General features: G+C 41.6%; 1 protein-coding gene across 4 annotated transcripts in view; it reads left to right on the top strand.

Annotated features, from left to right (window-relative positions):
- Window positions 1-21,584, top strand: part of LOC126184628 (SCY1-like protein 2) — a 179,263-nt gene that overhangs the window by 10,085 nt on the left and 147,594 nt on the right. Inside the window, exons 3-4 of one of the 4 annotated variants that reach the window (XM_049927099.1) lie at window positions 10,695-10,799; window positions 16,128-16,234. The exons of 1 other annotated variant lie outside the window; for it this stretch is intronic. The gene's annotated coding sequence lies outside the window, so the exon portion shown is untranslated. Of the gene's footprint in view, window positions 1-10,690; window positions 10,800-16,127; window positions 16,235-21,584 lie in introns of all 4 variants that reach the window. 2 more of the 4 variants (XM_049927096.1, XM_049927097.1) reach the window with 2 other exon arrangements.

Below are 21,584 nucleotides of genomic sequence, written 5' to 3'. Positions count from 1 at the left end.
GGCTATCGGTGTTATTATAAGAACCGGGCAGCTTATGAAAGGGTGTCTGGTGGCGTCTGAATCTATGTCCTTCACTCACTTCACAGCGAGTCTGTCCCTCTACAAACACCTTTAGAGGCTGTCGCTGTTCGGGTGTGGACACGACAGGCTGTTACCGTCTGCAGTCCTAACCTTCCACCGGATGGTGATGCTGCCCAGCATGTCCTGGCTGCGCTGATAGCCCAATTGCCGCCACCTTTCTTGTTACTGGGCGACTTAAATGCCCATAACCCTCTGTGGGGTGGCTCAGTGGCAACAAGTCGAGGTGCCACCATTGAGCATGTATTGGCACAGCTCGATCTTTCCATTTTAAATCATGGTGCCTTCACACAGTTCAGTGTGGCACACGGCACATACTCCGCCATTGACCTTTCGATTTGCAGCCCTAGCCTCTTACCGTGTGTCCAATGGAGAGTGCATGACTACCTGTGTGGTAGTGACCACTTTCCGATCTTTGTCACTGCCAGTGTCAGTCTTCTTGGCGCACTTGCAGGTGGACTATGAATAAAGCTGACTGAGACTTGTTCTCCTCCACTGCCACTATTGAGCCTCTCTAATGGACATCGAAATAAGTGTCCAAGGAATAGAAAAGAAACTGGAATCACTCAACAGAGGAAAGTCCACTGAACGTGACGGGATACCAATTCGATTCTACACAGAGTACGCGAAAGAACTTGCCCCCCTTCTAACAGCCGTGTACCGCAAGTCTCTAGAGGAACAGAAGGTTCCAAATGATTGGAAAAGAGCACAGGTAGTCCCAGTCTTCAAGAAGGGTCGTCGAGCAGATGCGCAAAACTATAGACCTATATCTCTGACGTCGATCTGTTGTAGAATTTTAGAACATGTTTTTTGCTCGAGTATCATGTCGTTTTTGGAAACTCAGAATCTACTATGTAGGAATCAACATGGATTCCGGAAACAGCGATCGTGTGAGACCCAACTCACTTTATTTGTTCATGAGACCCAGAAAATATTAGATACAGGCTCCCAGGTAGATGCTATTTTTCTTGACTTCCGGGAGGCGTTCGATACAGTTCCGCACTGTCGCCTGATAAACAAAGTAAGAGCCTACAGAGTATCAGACCAGCTGTGTGGCTGGATTGAAGAGTTTTTAGCAAACAGAACACAGCATGTTGTTATCAATGGAGAGACGTCTACAGACATTAAAGTAACCTCTGGCGTGCCACAGGGGAGTGTTATGGGACCATTGCTTTTCACAATATATATAAATGACCTAGTAGATAGTGTCGGAAGTTCCATGGGGCTTTTTGCGGATGATGCTGTAATATACAGAGAAGTTGCAGCATTAGAAAATTGTAGCGAAATGCAGGAAGATCTGCAGCGGATAGGCACTTGGGGTACGGAGTGGCAGCTGACCCTTAACATAGACAAATGTAATGTATTGCGAATACATAGAAAGAAGGATCCTTTATTGTATGATTACATGATAGCGGAACAAACACTGGTAGCAGTTACTTCTGTAAAATATCTGGGAGTATGCGTGCAGAACGATTTGAAGTGGAATGATCATATAAAATTAATTGTTGGTAAGGCGGGTACCAGGTTGAGATTCATTGGGAGAGTCCTTAGAAAATGTAGTCCATCAACAAAGGAGGGGGCTTACAAAACACTTGTTCGACCTATACTTGAGTATTGCTCATCAGTGTGGGATCCGTACCAGATCGGGTTGATGGAGGAGATAGAGAAGATCCAAAGAAGAGGGGCGCGTTTCGTCACAGGGTTATTTGGTAACCATGATAGCATTACGGAGATGTTCTGCAAACTCAAGTGGCAGACTCTGCAAGAGAGGCGCTCTGCATCGCGGTGTAGCTTGCTCGCCAGGTTTCGAGAGGGTGCGTTTCTGGATGAGGTATCGAATATATTGCTTCCCCCTACTTATACCTCCCGAGGAGATCACGAATGTAAAATTAGAGAGATTAGAGCGCGCACGGAGGCTTTCAGACAGTCGTTCTTCCCGCGAACCATACGCGACTGGAACAGGAAAGGGAGGTAATGACAGTGGCACGTAAAGTGCCCTCTGCCACACACCGTTGGGTGGCTTGCGGAGTATAAATGTAGATGTAGAATGATGACATTGATGCGGTGGGTCACACGGTTACCACTGGCATCGTTACTGCCGCAGAATCTGCTATTCCATGTTCTTCTGGGTCTCCTCGGCGGAGGACTGTGCCTTGATTGCCTGAGATCGCTGAAGCGATTAAAGATCGCCGGCGGGCGCTCCAGCATCACAAGTGACATCCCTCCATAGAACACCTCATTGCCTTCAAATGGCAGTTTGTACTGACTCCGACGTAATTGCCAACCAGTTGGCAGAGCATTTTGCTCTGAGTTCCGCTTCTGCAAATTACCCACTGGCCTTGTGCTCCATTAAAGAGCGGATGAAACGTTGGAGCCTTGCATTTTGCACCCACCATCTTGAATCCTAAAAAGGTTCCATTCAGTGAGTGGGAATTTCAGGCCCTAGCCGCTTGCCCTGATACCGTTCCTGGGCCAGATCGCATCCAGTGTCAGATGCTGAAACACCTTTCAGCGGACTGCCAGCGACGCCTCCTCGACCTTTACAATCGTCTCTGGGTCGAGGGTGAGTTTCCGTCGCAATGGCGGGAAAGCATTGTCATCCCCGTTTTGAGACCTGGCAAGAACCCTTTGGAGGTGGACAGCTACCGCCCCATTAGCCTCACCAACGTTCGTTGCAAGTTGCTCAAACGGATGGTGAGCTGGCGATTGAGTTGGGTACTAGTCACGGGGCCTCCTGGCTCCATCTCAGGGTGGGTTCCATAAAGGCCGCTCTGCCGCCGACAATCTGGTGAGCCTGGAATCAGCCATCCGTACGGCCTTTGCCCACCGTCAGCACCTGGTCGCTGTCTTCTTCGACATGCGGAAGGCGTTTGATACTATGTGTCGCCATCACATCCTCTCTACACTTCATGATTGGGGTCTTCGGGGTCCACTGCCAATTTTCATATGCAATTTTCTGGCGCATCGTACCTTCTGCGTGCAAGTCGCAGCGTCTCATAGTTCCTCCAGAATTCAGGAGAATGGGGTGCCACAGGGGTCTGTTTTAAGTGTCTGCCTGTTTTTAATAGCAATTAACGGGCTTGCTGCGGCGGTGGGAACATCTGTCTCAGCGTCCTTGTATGCTGACGACTTCTGCCTTTACTATAGCTCTAATGGCATTACAGCTGCTCAACGTCAGCTGCAGGGTGCTATCCGCAAGGCGCAGTCTTGGGCTGTAGCGCATGGCTTTGTTTTCGGCAGCCAAGACCTGCGTTTTGCATTTCTGCCGGCGACGCACTGTTCATCCGGAGCCGTGGCTTTACCTTGATGGCGAACTTCTTGCTGTGGTGGAGTCACATAGGTTTTTGGGTGTGGTTTTTGATGCCCGGTTGACTTGGCTGCCTCATATTCAGCAGCTTAAACAGATGTGTTGGTGGCATCTAAATGCTCTGCGATGCTTGAGCCACACCAGCTGGGGCACTGACCGATCTACCCTCTTACGGCTCTACCAGGTGTCAATCCAGTCTCGTCTGGATTATGGGAGCCTGGCTTATGGCTCAGCATCCCCATCTGCATTGTGTGTGCTGGACCCAATCCTACACATCAGAATAAGACTTGCCACTGGTGCTTTCCAGACCAGCCCTGTGGACAGCATACTTGTGGAGGCAGGTGTCCCCCCACTGCGGTTAAGGCGCCAACATATACTGGCCACTTATGCTGCCCATGTTTATAGCTTCCCCGGGCATCCAAATTATCGACTCCTGTTCCCGCAGTCAGTCGTCCATCTCCCAGAACGTCGGCCCCGGTCGGGTTGTACAATCGCCGTCCGCGTCAGATAGCTTCTCTCCGGGCTTGGGGTTTTCCCTGTTCCACCTCCTTTCCGGGCCCCTCTGCATACACCCCCGTGGTGTGCGCCTCACCCTTGCCTTTGGCTCGACTTGGCACAGGGCCCGAAGGACTCAGTCCCTCCGGAGGCCTTCTGCCAACGATTTTATTCCATCCTAGACGTGTATCGGGGCTCTGGCGTTATGTACACTGACAGTTCGATGGTTGCTGGTCGTGTCGGTTATGTTCTAACTCTAGGGGACCATTATGAACAACGATCCTTGCCGGCTGGCTGCAGCATTTTCACTGGTGAGCTGGTCGTTATCTTTAGTGCCCTAGAGTGTATCCAATCCTGCTCAGGTGAGTCAGCCGGCCGGAGTGGCCGTGCGGTTAAAGGCGCTGCAGTCTGGAACCGCAAGGCCGCTACAGTCGCAGGTTCGAATCCTGCCTCGGGCATGGATGTGTGTGATGTCCTTAGGTTAGTTAGGTTTAACTAGTTCTAAGTTCTAGGGGACTAATGACCTCAGCAGTTGAGTCCCATAGTGCTCAGAGCCATTTGAACCATTTTTGAGTCAGGTGAGTCCTTAGTTATCTGTAGCGACGCCCTGAGCAGTTTACGAGCTATCGGCCAGTGCTTCCCTCGTTCTCGTCTGGTGATGGCTGTCCAGGAGTCCCTGCATACTCGTACCCGTTGCAGCCGATCTGTGGTCTTTATGTGGAACCCAGGCCATGTTGGGATACCGGCAATGAAAATGTTGACCGCCTGGCGAAAGAGGCCACCGGTAAACCATCTCTGGAGATTGGCCTCCCGGCGACTGATTTGCGTGCAATCTTACTCTGCCAATTTTTCGAACTATGGGACACTGAATGGCGCAACCTGCCCATGCCAAACAAACTCCGTCCTATCAAGGAGACGCCGACTGTGTGGCAGTCATCCATGTGGGTCTCTTGCAAGGAGTCTGTTGCCCTCTGCCGGCTGCGCATTGGGCACACTCGGCTGACGCACGGCTACTTATTGCGCCGTGAGGACCCACCTCTATGTCGCTGCGGCTCTGTTTTGTCTGTGTTCCACGTTTTGTTGGAGTGTCGCCTTTTAGCTGTGCTCAGGCAGATGTTAGTGCTGCCTGATACGCTCCCTGCCCTTTTAACAGATGACTCTGCCATGGCGGACTTAGTTTTGCGTTTTATTCGGGCAGGGGGTTTTTATCATTTAATCTGAGTGGTTGTTATGTTCTTTTATGTTGATTCTGGCCTTTGGCCTACGGTTTTAGACTGAGTTGTTAATGTTTCTCGGTGGTTGACTTTTCCTTTTTTTCTCTATGGTCGGCCAACCACTGTCACTCTGTGTGGTTTTAATTTGTTTTGTTTGTTCTTTGAGTTTTTTTGTCCTGTGTCGTCTGTTGTCTCCATTATCTGTTTTTTACTGTGTGGGTGTTTCCAAGTTTTGGAACAAGGGACTGATGACTGTTGCAGTCTGGTCCCTTTAATCCCACAAACCAACCAACCAGTATGTTCTGCAACAACGGAAAAGTAGGTAACATTATGCATTTTCTTAAAATTTAATTATATAATAATTGCACTCAGATTAAAATAACTTTGTGATTGAGAGTGCAGTGTCAGTGGACAGTGTTGCCAGTGTGCGGCCAACTATACTAGATAAGCCCCTGTGTCTTTACAAAACAGACAACACAGCGAGCAGAATGTGCTCAAGAAAGAACTGTAATTGGCTAGTCCTAACACTAGATTTGCTGCAGCGTCAGTCATGAGGTTATTTTAATCAGAGTATAGGAATATATTGCCTGCATTAGCATTAATAGTGCAGATTATTCGAAGCTATGTGACCACGTTAAGATTGTGATGCAGTTTTAACTCCTCTCTCCTCTCTTGTTAGTGTAGTGGTACGTGGAGCCCTGATTTGTTAGGATATTTTCACTTTACTATTTAGTGATAGTGTTTTTCTTGCATATTCTGTGCTGAAGAATTGCATGCATATTTTAGAGTAGGAAAAACAAATTTACTAAAAGTTTGATATCCATCAGAGGATTCACATATTCTGTCTTGTAATTGAAATCCCCCATTTGTTTTGTCTTATGGTAAAATGAAAAAGGACATAGCTACTGAGGTAGGAGTCTACTCTTTACTTCATGTAATAGCTAGGCATGAGCTCTCTTGAGTCCATTCTTTACCATATGTGTATCTCCATATACTCATTGCTGTTAATCTCAAACACAAGCTGTGTGACTAATAGTATGTAGGATCCATTTTTTGTAAAGGCCAGGTTCAAACTGTTGCCTCAGTATGGGAAACATGCTGTTACCTAATATTTTCATAAAGGCATTGTTTTTTCCCGTGAAGTAATTCTTAGTGTGCAAACCAGGAGAAACAACAAATGCCTATCAACCTTAAGGTGAGTCATGTGCTGTCTAGGTGGATGCATTTTGTGTTGAAATAGTCATTGATAGGTAACCTCTTGGACACCTGCATCAGCCCAAATGCTGTACATTTGCTCAAATCCACAAGGCTGTGCTGTTTTTCCTTCCCTGCCCACTACTCCCAAAGGGCTTGAGGTTTGAGGTAGAACCATGCCCCTTTAGCTCTTCATGTAATGGGTGTGCTGCTTGTGAGTGTAAACATCACTTACAGTTAATTGCAAAGTAATGCAAATTCATTGTGAAAAAGTATCACATACAGCCAAAAGGTCCTTAAAGTGCTAGAACATTAAAATTAATTGAATAAAACACTTAATAGTAATTTTGAGATCCCAAACAGCCATTAGCCTAGAAGATACTTTGGTAGACATCCTGCTTAAAATGATATGAAGGCACCTCGAACTTTATAAGGATGTCTTATGCATTTGTGCACAGATGTTGTGACTCTACCTACTGTTGTCCTCTTTAACAGGATCGAGCTTGCAAAAATTTTGCATCCAAAACATAATAAATATAGTAAATGGTGAACTCGTAAATTCAGTACTTTTATTCTTACATTCAATGGAATACTATTCTTAGAGCACATAACGGCAGGATGCATCACCCAGAATTCGTGTTTGTGTGTTCCAAACTAAATGCGCTGTTCTAAGTGCCTGGCAATAAAACTCCTATGTTTAAAGGAGAGTTATTGTCTGGCAGACTGTATTTCCTGTAGAGGTTACAGCTCATGAACATTGCCAGGAAGTCATCTGATAAAACCAGTTACATCTGAGGTTCCTCAAGGAAATGTTATAGCCCTCTGCCATTCTCACTTTATATTAATGATTTAGGAGACAGAGCAGCCTTAGGATGTTTCCAAATGATGCCATTTACTGTCCAGTAAAGTTATTAGAAGATCCGATTAATAGTATAGACAAGGTATCTCGATGGTCCGAAAACTGGAAATTGCCCTGAACGTTAAAGAATCAGGTCCCCACATTAGTGATAAAAATTTCTAGTAATGTTGGTTACACAGTAAATTAAACAAATTTAAAGGTTATTCAGCTAAGTACCTAGGGAGTACAGTTAAAAAAACTTAAATTGGCTCCCATCACCTAGAAAATGTGGGGAAGGTGAATGAAGACTGCATTTTGCAGACAGAACAATTTGAAGGTGCAACAGGTCCAGTAAAGATACTGTTTACATTAACCTTGTGTGTCCTCTTCAAAGCTTTATTGCACGTATGGGATCCTTAACTTGGTAAATTTTATGAGTGATAAAAAGTTGAGAAAGGCAGCTTGTTTTGAATTCTCACTGGAGGGAGATAGTTGTAGATATGATAAAGTCTGAGTTGGAAATAATTAAAATAAAAGCATTTTTCTTGAATGGCCTTTTCACACAGTTATGATCAGAAACTCAGAATGCTAAATTGTGTTGTTGTTTCCCACTAACTTTGTGAGGAATTACCATCAGTCAGCATAGTGGTAAAATAAGAGTTCACACAGAAAGGTGTGTGACACACACACACACACACACACACACACACACACACACACACACACACACACACATATTATATATATATATATATATATATATACACACACACACACACACTTACATGGTCTCAACTAGACTGACAGTGGCATTCTGTTTTCTGGCAGGTAGGCTGGTTGGGAGGAGGGGGAAAGTGCAGAGGAAGCGAGAGGCAGGGAGAGTGACTGGGGTGGGTGGCTAACGGTTTGGAGGGAGGCCAGTTTGCTGGCTAGGAATGTGCAAGGGAGGTCTGGCAGGTATAGTTGTAGAGGCCAGGGGAAAGTGGCACATGTTGAAGGCAATAAGGGGATGTGAATTTGAGGGGAGGGGAGGTGGGGTGGGGGTGACAGGACAGAGGAAGGGGAAACTGTTGCTTAGGGTAGAGAGACAATGGTTTACCTGAGACTGAAATTAGGATGATTATGGGAACAGAGGATATGTTGTAATGGTAGTGCCCATCTTTGTAGTTCAGAGAAGATGGTGTTGAATGGAAGGATCCAGATGGCTCAGGTTGTAAACCAGCCATTGAAATTGAGCATTTTGTGCCATCAGGTAGTCAACTTTGTTCTTAAATTGGTGGTGGCCATTTGTCCTGGTGGACAGCTGGTTAGTAGCCATACCAACATAAAACACTGTGCATTGTGTGCAGCAGAGTTAGTATATGACATGGCTGCTATAACAGGTGACCTGGCATCTAATGGGGTAGGATAGTCCTGGACAGGACTAGAGCAAGTGGTGTTTGATGAGTGTATCTGAAAAATGTCTGTGGATGTCCAGGTAGATAGTTCCTGCAGAATAAATGTTCAATTGCAAAAAGTCTCAGAACTTGATGTTCCATTAACCTTCAGAAAGTGGAGGTAGTGCTCAATAGAATCATCCTCACCAGGCAAGAACAGTAAACAATCATTCAAATAGCTCAATATCACTATGGAGTTGGGTGTGTTGGACTTTACATCCAACAGTAGGTCCTGTAAGTGTGTGCTTCATGAGGAATCTGGAGTGGCTAAAGTGTTGACATTGTACCTAGTCATTAATGAATCCAGTAAGAAAAATGTTGACACTTGAAAAGGAAATCCTACCAGAATTTTTTTGTGATATAGGCACACAATTTAAGTTGCAGGGGGAGGTACCTTTGGGCCCATGTGAAAGGGTAAGGGAAGGAGGAGGACTGAACATGTCCAGGAGTTGCCATATTGTTACTCAACTAGTCATGTTAAAAATTGGAATGGATAGTAAAGTCATCAGGAATGGTTGTCACAGAATTGGTGTCTTCTTAGCTGCTTATAATATGGGATTGTGAGGTGTCAATCCTTTGTTGGCAGCCTGCTGGAAGTGGGTATACTACTGGTGTCTTAAGGAAGACAGCTTCCAATGGGTGTGTTTTTTTTGACACTGAAGAGGTGTGTAAAATTGCTTGGAGGCATAACATTCTGAGCTCCATTGGAAGGGTTCTGTGGCCATCTAACAGCATTTATCATTTTTATCACAGTGCCTCTTTATATGCCTTTCAGACCTGAATGTTTTCTGGAAGAGGAAGGAAAATTCTTTGTGGTAATCTTTTTAGATGATTATGTAATGGTTTTAGATGCAATATTTATACAGAAATGTGTACTTGTTTTCAAAACACTTTGTTTTCTTGGCTTTATTTTACTGACTAAAATAACTAATTATGAAATATTCTCTATGCTCATTGACTACCATCCAAAATAACCATATTCAGTTATGCAGTGGAATAGTGAACCAACCACATCCCTATATTATGTTGGTCATGAGCTGCTATTCATTGCTATGTTGACTTAATGATACTATCATAGTGATGGCCAACAGTTGGCAGCACCTGTGTGTGATGAAGAGGTTGACCATTCACAAATGTGTACCTCAGGTTTCCATTGGAAAAATGCTTCTGTTGCAGTTAAGACACAGTAAAATTTAATGTGCACAATTGTAGCCAGATGGTGTGAAAGGGACATAATGGGTTTGGGAACTTACATAAGAGATATTTAAGTGCAATTTGAAATGAAAATAAAAGTAGATTTTTGTAGTAATTTTGTTTTTACATGAAAACCAGTATTTTAATCTAATTTCCTACATAATTTCCACCAATATTCAGCATGTTTTTATTTGAGTATTGGAAATGGTTCCTCAGATTGAGAACACTGCTAACTGAAATGCACACTGTGATTAGTTTTCTTAGTGCTGAAGGCATGAAAGCTGCTGAAATCCATCAGTGAAATGTATGTATGCAGAAAATGTAGGTGATGGGATGGTACAGAAATGAGGGAGTTTTTAAGGATGGCCGTACAAATGTGCATGAGGAGATATAAAGTTGATCTTAGTCATTAATAACAATTTGTTGCAGAAAGTGGATGAAGGGAGAGAGAAAAATTCTTAGTTTTGAGGTTTCCTTAAGTGTCAAAAAGTGAGAAGGGCTTTACACAATTCCTAATTGTGTAGAAAAGTAAAGTTCAGGCTTTCATTTAAAAATAAAATTGCTAATAAAATCTACTTGTCTTATTTCAGAACAGTACTTATTAAAAAAAAATACATCAGGCTTGGAGTTTAAAGGAAGTGAGGGCTATTTGGAAGTTGCATTGGTGTCTGGTGCACAAATGAGTAGGCATAGTGATTTCAGCATAGCTGTCACTTGGCTCAGTATAAACCTGGCTGTGCCACAGGAAGGTTATTGATCAGTTTTCACTGCAACTGAAATGACTGCTATCATAGGAAAGCCAACCATATTAGAATTACATTCTGTGAACCACTCACTGGTGTGAGAGCTGTAGACATTCATAGTGCACTTCATACAATATATGAAGAGATCTTTGAATGACAATGCTATAAAATAATGTTGCTGTTTGTTTCAGAAAGGTCAGACAAAAGTCCGTGGTGAAGGAAACAACACTCTGTTGTGACAGATGAACTTGTTGCAAACATTGACAGAACCAGAAAGTTATTTCATGATCACATTCTTATGTAAGTTTCCATCAGATATCAGAGTTGTATGAACTTGACTGATAGATTGGTTATTGCAAATTTTGTGTGCAGTTGGTTACAAAACTTCTGATTGTCCACAAAATGATCACATTGCTTTGGCCAGTGCAAGAGCTCAGCAATAGACAGGACTGGATTGACTGGCACTAGGGCTCAGTGCACAGCCACACCCCACCATATTTATATCCCCACTGCCCAGAACACTTATTCCCCTTGGCAGCTTTTTGTTTTTTCTTAGTTTAATTCTAATATTCCTTGCATGTTTTTTAAGATGTGTTTGTTCAAATTTTTGGTGATGAATTGTAGATGCAGTGTTTCTGTAGCTCAGTAGTAATTTTTGAATGGTTAGCTATACAGCTCAGTAACATGTCAGCCTCCATTGGACAGTAGTTTCTCTGAGCTTGTATGTTTTATCAAGTTAATAGTTTTAGGGTGGATGTGTGCATGCTGTGTGTGGTTGCAGGAGGAGCTGGCTGCAGATAGCAAACAGTTGCTCACTGTTGGCCATGGTCAGGTGTCTTAAAGCTGCTCCCTTGAGGTGAGGTGTAGAAGTGGTGGAGAATCTGGTGCAATGCATGGGACACCTCAGGTGTGGCCTGTTTAGCCCACAGGCTCTGCACATTGCAGTGTAGCTTACATGAGGTCTGGTCTCACTGCAGAGTGGCAGGTGGTGATATTCTCGTCACTTAAGGTGAAGCCAGTGTTGAGGCTGGCCAACTAGTCTCGCCCATTCCTCCTGTGAAAGAGCAGGTGACCACTCCTTCAGCAGGTTCTTAGCAGACATCCAGCAAGGGGGAAGGGGTCTTTTAGTTATCAGGAACTCCAATGTTAGTCACATTATGAAGTCCTTTCCCAAATTAGTATCAGGTATTGGAAAGAAATCCAATGTGCACTTGGCATGTCTGCCAGGTGACCTCATCTGATATGTGGAAGAGACCCTGCCTCTGGCTATTGACTGTGCAAGGTGCTTTTGTTGCTTTGGTTCTAAGACCATCCTCATTTCTTACAGACAGCTGGCAAGGGTGATAGACTGTTGGTGTAGCTCACAGTGCATGTAGGACTTGGAATCTGTAGCATTGCTACCAGCATTGGTCATGGTCTTGTAGTGTGTAGCTGAATTGAGGGCCTTACAACCAGATGCTCTGTAGATTCTGTGACAGTCCTGGCTGCAGATTTCTGAACATCCATAATGGAATGAAGAATTTTAGGTCTCACCTTTGTGGGTCAGGTAAGCACTACACACAAGAAGCAGCAAATCAGGTAGCAGAGTACTTGGAAAAGGCAGGTAGGTAGGTTTTTTGGCTGAGTGGTAGTTGGTCTTCTGAACACTCACCAGAAATAAAGTGAACTCAAACAAAAGAACAGTGTAGACACTTAAACTGTCAAAATTTTAGTGGTAAATTGTCAGAGTATTTGTAACAAAGTTCCTGAATTTACTGCACTCCAGAAAAGTTGTCACACTCAGATTCTCAGAACCAAGAGCTGGCTGAAACTCAAAATAGAAATCTCTGAAATACTTACAAAGGAACCTCCCCATCGCACCCCCCTCAGATTTAGTTATAAGTTGGCACGGTGAATAGGCTTTGTAAAGCTGAACACAAATCAATTGAGAAAACAAGAAGTAGTTGTGTGGAACTATGAAAAAATAAGCAAAATATACAAACTGAGTAGTCCATGCGCAAGATAGGCAATATCAAAGATAGTGTGAGCTCAGGAGTGCCGTGGTCCCGTGGTTAGCGTGAGCGGCTGCGGAACAAAAGGTCCATGGTTCAAGTCTTCCTTAGAGAGAAAAGTTTAATTTTTTATATAATCAACTTCTCTCCAAAATTCCAGGACATGTTCAGATTTGCTTGGACATATGCAGGATTTGACGGTCTACTCGTAAAATTTAAAACGTTAAAAAAACATGTTTTGACAGAGCACAGGGAAAACTGTGCGACTGTGAAACTTGCATTCATTTGTTGCAGTTTGTGACAAACTCTTATGTTTTCATCACTTTTTTGGGAGTGATTATCACATCCACAAGAAAACCTAAATCGGGCAAGGTAGAAGAATCTTTTTACCCATTCGCCAAGTGTAAAAGTTACGTGGGTCGACAACATATTCCTGTCATGTGACGCACGTGCCGTCACCAGTGTCGTATAGAATATATCAGACATGTTTTCCTGTGGAAGAATCAGTTGGCCTATGACCTTGCGATCAAATGTTTTCGGTTCCCCTTGGAGAGGCACGTCCTTTCATCTACTAATCACACGGTTTTGCGGTGCGGTCACAAAACACACACTAAACTTATTACAGTGAACAGAGACGTCAATGAACAAACGGGCAGACCATAACTTTGCGAAAATAAACTTTTCACTCGAGGGAAGACTTGAACCATGGGCCTCGCGGTCCGCAGCTGCTCACGCTAACCACGGGACCACAGCGCTCCTGAGCTCACATTATCCTTGATGTTGCCTATCTTGTGCGTGGACTACTCAGTTTGTATATTTTGCTTATTTTTTTTCATAGTTCCACACAAACTTCTTCCTGTTTTCTCGATTGATCTGTGTTCAGTTTTTCAAGGCCTATCCACTGTGCCAACTTACAACTGAATCTGAGGGGGTGCGATGGGGAGGTTCCCTTGTTAGGGAGGTAGGGAATGTATATATAATACAGATTAGATGCCGTAGGAGGGAGTGTGTTCTCTGCAGTTGACAAAAATGTCTATTGAAGTTGAAATTTACTGAAATTTTCTGGATATGGGTAACAGGTCTAGGTGAACACTGTTGTTGTATGTTTTTTACCAGCCACCCAATTCTGCCACAAGAGTTTTAGAATTACTCAAGTCTCTGCTCAGTAGCATGGAGATGCCCACATCTTGCAATATTAGCTGGAGGCAACTTGAACCTAGAGTACAGACTGAGATGTTTATAGATTCTCTGCAAATGGCACAGACAGGTAACCTTGTGAAGTACTTTAGAACAGTTTATGGAAAACTGGGGAAGACACTATGATTCAATAAAAAAAAAAGGTGAGGTAGCAGATCGTAATGCTGTTACAAAAAGAACATGCAGATGGAGACAGGCAAAAGTTAGTAGAAATTCGTGCGTCTATAAAAAGATTGATGCACAAAGCATAAAACAACATTCACCATTGTACCTTGTGGGGGAATCTGAGGAAATTATGGCCCTACATAAAATCAGTTTCGAAGGCTTTTATCCAGTCACTTGTCGGCCAGTCTGGTGTGGAAATGACAGCAAAAAGAAAGTGGAAATTTTAAATTTCACATTTAAGAAATCATTGATGCAGGATCATTGTACAAACATACCATTGTTTGCATGTTAGACTCCTCTGGTATACATAGTAACAGGCATCTCTGGCATGGAGAAGCAACTGAGAGTTGAAAACAAGTCACCAGATCCATGCGGAATCCAGTTTTTAGTGTAGTCTATAGCATTGGCCACTTACTGGGCTTAAATTTTTTCAAATGTCACCCACTGCAAAGTTCCAAGGAACTGCAAAAAATGCAGGTGACTACTGTATACAAAAAGGGTGCAAGAATGGACCCACAAAATTACAGACCATTGTTCTTAGCATTGGTTTGCAGCAGAAAATTTCCTAGAGACAGAAAAGCTTCTGTTCACAAGTTGGCATGGATTTAGAAAGTGTCACTTGTGTGTAGCTCTACTTGCCCTCTTCTCACATGACATCCTGTGAATGAATGTTGAATGAAGGGCAACAGGCAGATTTTGTATGTATAGGTTTCTGGAAAACATTTAACATGGTGCCCCACTACAGACTGTTAAACATCTGGGTGTCTGGAATATGTTCCCAGATATGAGTGGCTTGAACTTGTTAAGTAATATAACCCAGTACAGTATCTTAAATGGTGAGTGTTAATCAGACAAAGGTATCATCTGGATCAATATACACAAATGATGGACAGGGTGAACAACAATCTGTGGCTGTGTGCTGATGACACTGCTCTACAGGAAGGGGTCTTCATTGAATGACTGTTAGAGGGTGTGAGATATCTAAGCCATAATTTCTAATTGTGATGTATGACAGCTTGCTCTAAATGTAGAAAAATGTAAGCTAGTGCAGATGAGTAGGAAAAACACTCCCACTATGTTCGAATACAGCGTTGGGGATGTGCTGCTAGACAGTCGTGTTGATTAAATATCTAGGCATAACATTGCAGAGTGGCATGAACAGAATGAGCTTATAAGGGTGACAATAGGGAAGGTGAATGGTGGACATCAATTTAGTGGAGAAATTTTAGGAAAGTGTGGTTCATCTGTAAAGGAGACTGCATAAAGAATACTAATGTGACCCATTCTGTAGCACTGCTTGAATGTTTGAGATCATCCACCAGGCTGGATGAAACAAAGACTTTGAAGCAATTCAGAAGTGGGCTGCTAAATTAGTTACTGTTAGGTTTGATCAACAAGTATTTTTTGCGGTTTTATACCAGCTTCTTTATCCCTCCTGTGTTCATGTTCAGCATGTGATTTGAAGTGAGGTTGACAATGGTGGTCTTGAGTTTGTCTTTATCAAACCACTGTCCACCAACCAATTGTTTAAAGTGCAGGAACCAGTGTCTGATTGTGAGGTTAAAACTGTAGGGTGAGTGAGCAGTTGAAAAGCTCCCAATAGAAGTGCTTATCCTTGCTATAGGTAGCAATGGGTGGATGATCCATGCTGTCATGAACACTCTCCTGACTGGCTGTTTCTCATATCACCAGTTTTTGATGGTATGTCTTTGGTATTTCTCAGTACAGTTCAGCTTTTTGCCCCAGTTCTGAAGAGTGCCGTTCTGATCCCAAGAGCAGCAGTTTTGAAGCCATCGTTTGCTTTCACCCATGGTCGAGCCACTGAATAAACAATGACTCCTGAGGTTTGGCAAACAGTAGAAGAGGCTGCATTTGTGTAACATTGTTCTGAGCTGCCAACAACTATTACATTAAGAGTGTTTTGTAACATGTCTGTGCATAGAGTACAGTTTGCTTAAAAGTGGTTGCTTGCTCCAGGGAGAGAACATGTTTATGGTGCACAAGTTATGGTGTCCCAAGTTTTATATTTTTCGTTTAATGTTCAAACAAGAGTGCAACAACTAGTTTGAGCTGCTCTGTGGTCTGTTAACATATGGGAATAGGGATGTGGTAAAACTTGCAATGTTTTTTGATAAGTGTGATCTGTTTCATAAATTGTTAGGGATGATATTTGAATGTGTTGTCAGGATGGCTCTTACACAATTATTTTTGAGTGATTGTCCAGTGACATTTTGCTGAACTCTTATTTTAGTCTTTGCATTGTTGTTCCATCCAGGACTTACACTGATTTTGGAGGGGCCATGTATGAACCAGTTAATACTACCAGTAAAAGGCCTATTGCATGTACCTGGCTGTAGAAACCACATTTTTATCAAAATTCAGGTAAGTGCTTTGGTGGCATTTCTTAACATCCAGACAAATTTTCTGCCATCTGAACACTCCCTTTTACTGCATTATGTTGAAATAGATGTTTTTCTTAATAGGTCTGAGGATAATCAAAGACAGTGTGATTGAAAAATATGAAAAGTTTCATATTGGAAAATGTACATTGAAAATAAAAGTAGCTTATTTGTACGGATTCTTCACATGCTTTGTATCAAATCATGTTATCCTATTGCTGCTTCATGTGGTCGATTTTGAAAAAAATTCATACCTAAAGCAAAATCACATTGCTTGCAAAGGTTATGTATCTCTTTGAGAAACTTCTTGGATCTTCCTTGCACCAGGAAGTACATATTTGAAATGTACAGCATACTTAAGTACAGTATGTGTTGCTGAAAATGCCTCTGTTAATTTACCTGCACATCCACGTTTGCAGTCTAGTGGTTAACATTATTGACTGAAGAGACAAACGGCCTAGGTTAGATTTCTGGTAACTACCTCAGTTTTTGGGTGGTAATATCTGGAATGGGATCCATCCAGCCTTTTAAGGCCACATGAGGAGCTGCTTGATTAAAGAAGCAATCGACATTTGGTTCCACCTTGTTTCAGATATACTAACTTGTTGCTCATGCTGAGTGAGTTCAGCTGCAAATGTAGTAATAAAGTTCATGATTTTATTTTTGTCCACTGAACTGTACAATCGAAATGCATTTGACACTCCCATGAACACCAGGTGAATAAACATTGTCACCATTTCACTGTTCTGTGTCAAAACAAGTTCTACTGCAAACATTAGCCTGCAAGTTAAATACTATCCTCATTCAGATTATAGGATTATGTTGGAAATTGTCAGTATATGTATGCCAATCTTTTTTGTGATACCATACACTGACATGTCTTGTGAACAGTGAATATGCATCCCTCTGTCCTTCCATTTAATTTCTAACAAATTACATTTAATCTATATAATTTCTCTATTTTCATATTAGTTGCAACTAAATTGTCTTGATTTGCTTATGGTGTCTAAAATACAATTTGCTTCCTTGTTAAATGGATTGTCAGACAGCAGACTCATAACTACCTGGCTCTGAGCACTATGCGACTTAACTTCCGAGGTCATTAGTCGCCTAGGACTTAGAACCAATTAAACCTAACAAACCTAAGGACATCACACACATCCATGCCTGAGGCAGGATTCGAACCTACGGCCGTAGCGGTTGCTCGGTTCCAGACTGCAGCGCCTAGAACCGCACGGCCACTCCGGCCAGTGACTCATAACTGCTGACAATGACTTCCTGCCTTCTAGCACAAAGCTCAATTGAGCACATGGTCACTGCTTGCTTCTGTGACATTGTAAAAATTAAAGGCATATTTGTGGTGTATTTTGTATAGACACCTATAAAGTCCCTCAATGACACTTGCATCTGTAGTAAGTTTTTAGAGTGAAAACAGAATGCACTGTCATCAAAGGCTTTTGTAGAAGAGAAGCACTTTGGAGAGTGGATGAAATCTTCCTGATGTTTTTGGCTTAATATTGTCAATAAGTTGCAAGTAAGTGTGATTGCACTGCAGAAATTAATTACTTGGAGGCAAAATTGCAACTTGTCTCTGGATGCATGATGAGAATAACCTACTATGTTTGGCCTTCTTCAAGTAAACATACGGAAAGAAGGCCAAGAAACGCCTGATTTCAGTGCCTTCTATGAACTCTGTAATAAATGAGGTTTTATTCTTTTCTAAAATTATTATAGTTTGACATATGTAGGTGTGTGTGCTTCCATATCTCCTGTCTTAATTGGTTTGAAAATCTGTAGCACAGCTGAATATCAAACATATGTAATTGATGACACATGTTGATGTGTATAGGTGATCAGTTTCACTCCCTTCATAAACACAGGTAATAGAAGCAGCAAACTATGTGTACTGAAATTAATCTTTTTAACTTTGATATACTTAGTCTGCTGAAAAGATTAGTCTTTGATGCTAACCCTAACAGTCTAACAGAAATAATTTAAAATCATTTTTTGAGTAATAATATTAAGTAATCAGTTGTGTATTTTCGTTTACACAACTTTGTTCATAATTCTCTTGTCCATTCTCTAAATCTTCTAAAACCTCTTCCCGCAAAAGTAACTTCACTATTTCATGATTGGATAAATCCCTTTGCACAATCACTGTTCGCACTTAATGAGCTGTACATTTACATCTGTGTAAAGATATCTTCCAAGAATCCACAGAATTAGATGATTTCTTACATCATCTATGAATAAAGTTTAACTAACACTCCCACTCTCCATTGTCAAAGATTGGGAAAGATTATATTTCATGGAAGCACCTCATGTAACCCATAAAATGAGTTGGCAGTTTTTGAAAGAACCACATGTTTTAAATTTTATGGGCTTGGTGAAGTTTCTTAAGTTACTGCCAGACATAATTGCATTTATTCTTTCAATTACCAGTTTCAGCTGTCAATCTTATTCAGGTAAATTTGTTGCATGCGTGCGCATGTGCATACAGCTTCTTATTGTGATGTGTTGTGCTGAGTTTAAATGGGAGGTTGAATGGAAGAAATGCATGCAGCTAAACATTCTCCCTCCCTCCCTCCCTCCCTCCAATATTTTGAATGTCAGAACTGTTAAGTTACTTTGATCATTCTTATTAAACTATAGGGTACTGTCTTTGAGAGTTTACGGGCAATGGAGACAATTTAATGGCCATTTGGTATTAAGGTGAACCTTATGGTTTAAGACATCTTCCTCATTCTCACTTAAAGTGGAACCTTGCTTTTTTTGTATTAGACGGGACCAGTGTCATTCATATTATCGAAGGTTCATGGAAAAATTAGAATTACATGGGTGAGCACCATTGTCATCGTCTGCAGATCAACATAGACAGTAATAATGTCAGAAATAATATTGTAGCCAGTCTGGCTGTTGTTTCACAGCCATCCATTAACATCACCTATTTCTGAGCATCCTGGAATATTTGCCAATGCTTCAACAAACTCAATTGGGTGAACATTGTCACAGTTTTACTGGACTCCAAAATATCTGGTAATGGATTTTTCCAGGGCTTACATGATTCTGTCATAGGATACAAGTTGCAGTTCTATAAATGTCTGACACTTACAGATTTCCAGAATGAAATTTTCACTCTGCAGTGGAATGTGCGCTGATATGAAACTTCCTGGCAGATTGAAACTGCTGGACTGAAACTCGAACTTGGAACCTTTCTCTTTTGGGCAAGTGCTCTACCATCCGAGCTACCTAAGCATGACTTGTAGCCTGTCCTCACTGCTTTGTTTCTGCTGGTACCTTGTTTCCTACCTTCCAAACTTCACAGAAGTCAGTTCCTGAGTTTGAGTTTCGGTCCAGCACACAGTTTTAATCTGCCATGAAGTTTCATTTATAGATTTCTGCAATACTTTCTCGAACTCCATGCTCCTTTGGGTACAACAATACTGTTACAGTAGTTGGTCGAAATTTCACTTTGATGTTGCCAATGACCTGCTTGTCTGTACATGGATGTTATGGTCAACCAATCATATGTCTTTCAGGCAAATCCTCTCACTGACAGTGCCAGTATCCTTGTATGGCACTTAACTGACTTTGAATTCAATGATTGTCATTACAAATGGAGCAATTATTACATCTGGATTATCAATATTGTATACTTACTATGTCTGAAAGACAGACCTGAATGTAGCAGAGATCTGGATTAATGAGGGCCTGATAAACAAGGTTCCACAGTATTTAGGATGTGCAGCTTCCTATTTTTAGAATTTGTTTGAAATTGATTTTCTGCACTTTCTACAGTGGTGTCTTTGGTTTGGTCATGAAATCACTTTCATGAGGAAAAGGTGAAGAACAGCAAAAGCAGTTGCAACAGTAAAAAAGGTTTAGTAAAACCCCTTGACCTAGGTTTTGATGCCTGTCTTCAAAAGGATCTGTGATTAACACCAGTTACATAATGTTGTGGAGTTAGATTAAAAATGTAGCCACAAGATGCAAAAGATGATCAAATTTACCTCCATTATAAAAAAAAATCAAAACATGTTGACTGTCATTGGAAAGTACTTCACAGCTGCACTTTATCTATATTAGTTTCTTTGAATTTTTTTACATAAATCCACATTATGTAACCACTGTCAATCATTCTGAAGATGTTTTTTATGTCAAAATCTATGTCAAGGGGTTTCATCAAACCTTTTTGTCATTGCATCTGATTTGACTATTTTCCACCTTTCCCTCACGAAGAGTGCATTCTACAGTTGCCGCTTCCAGCCATGTTCAAGATTTTAAAGGAATTCTTTTGTGACATATATATTATTCCAATAAAATATTAGCCTTAGGAGCAGCTTATCTGCTGAAGGATCAAAAAAGGGAGGAGGGGGTGTCCTAGACTACTGGGCAGCAATGTGATGAGCAGTAATATTGAAATATATTTTCTTAGGAGCCAACCATATAGAATTGTCTAAATGATGACCCTTTCACCATTTGAGACTTGCATTTCGTTCTGGATATACTATAACTTTGGCTTTGTAGCAATTTTCTAGTGACTTCTAAATTTTCTTCATGAAATGACATTGCATGACCTAGCTGATGTCAAGAACATCATTACTCAATGAAATGAAATAGGGGCCAAATCTCATTACTTTAGGATATTTTTGTAAGGAAAAGTTAGGCAAGATTTCAAACTTCACATCTTAACTCTTACCTGATATGGTGGTTGGTTACTTTAATGTTCCGTGGATCATTTTGCACGATAAATTGTCGTGATGTGATGTGAAATGAGTAATTTTACATTCATATTGCAAATTAATTTGTACTCTAAACATCACCATACATTTTTCCCCCTGAAATGGAAACAAGATAAACAGATTGAGTTAGCTAGCTACCCACCACCTTTTACACACCACGAACATAGCAATTCTTCTACGAATAGGAGTTGTCAAGGAGAAACTTTTTCAATTGATTTTCAAATTGCAACTTGCTGTCTGTTAGACATTTTATATCACTGGGTAAGTGGTCAAAATTTTTTGTTGCAGTGGTGTGCACCCCTTTCTGTGCTAAAGACAACCTTAATGTTTAGTAGAAAAGTGTGTTGCAAGATACTTGTCATTGGTCTATTCTCAATGGTCAACTAATCATGTGATACTGTTAGTTTTAGCCAAACTTTTTGCACTTATTTCAATGAGGGAGTTAAAAACACTGTTTTTCAGTTTTGTCTGAATTCTGCTACATAAGATGTTTCGTAATTGCTTTCAAAATGAATAAATACATTTTTTGCTTGTCTTGTTACTGTGTGGATATAATGTCAGATATTAAATAAAAGGCAATGGTCAATTTCT

Source organism: Schistocerca cancellata, chromosome 4 (genome assembly GCF_023864275.1).
Source record: "Schistocerca cancellata isolate TAMUIC-IGC-003103 chromosome 4, iqSchCanc2.1, whole genome shotgun sequence".
Taxonomy (NCBI): Eukaryota; Metazoa; Arthropoda; class Insecta; order Orthoptera; family Acrididae; genus Schistocerca; species Schistocerca cancellata.
This window is presented reverse-complemented; position numbering and strand designations above follow the sequence as displayed.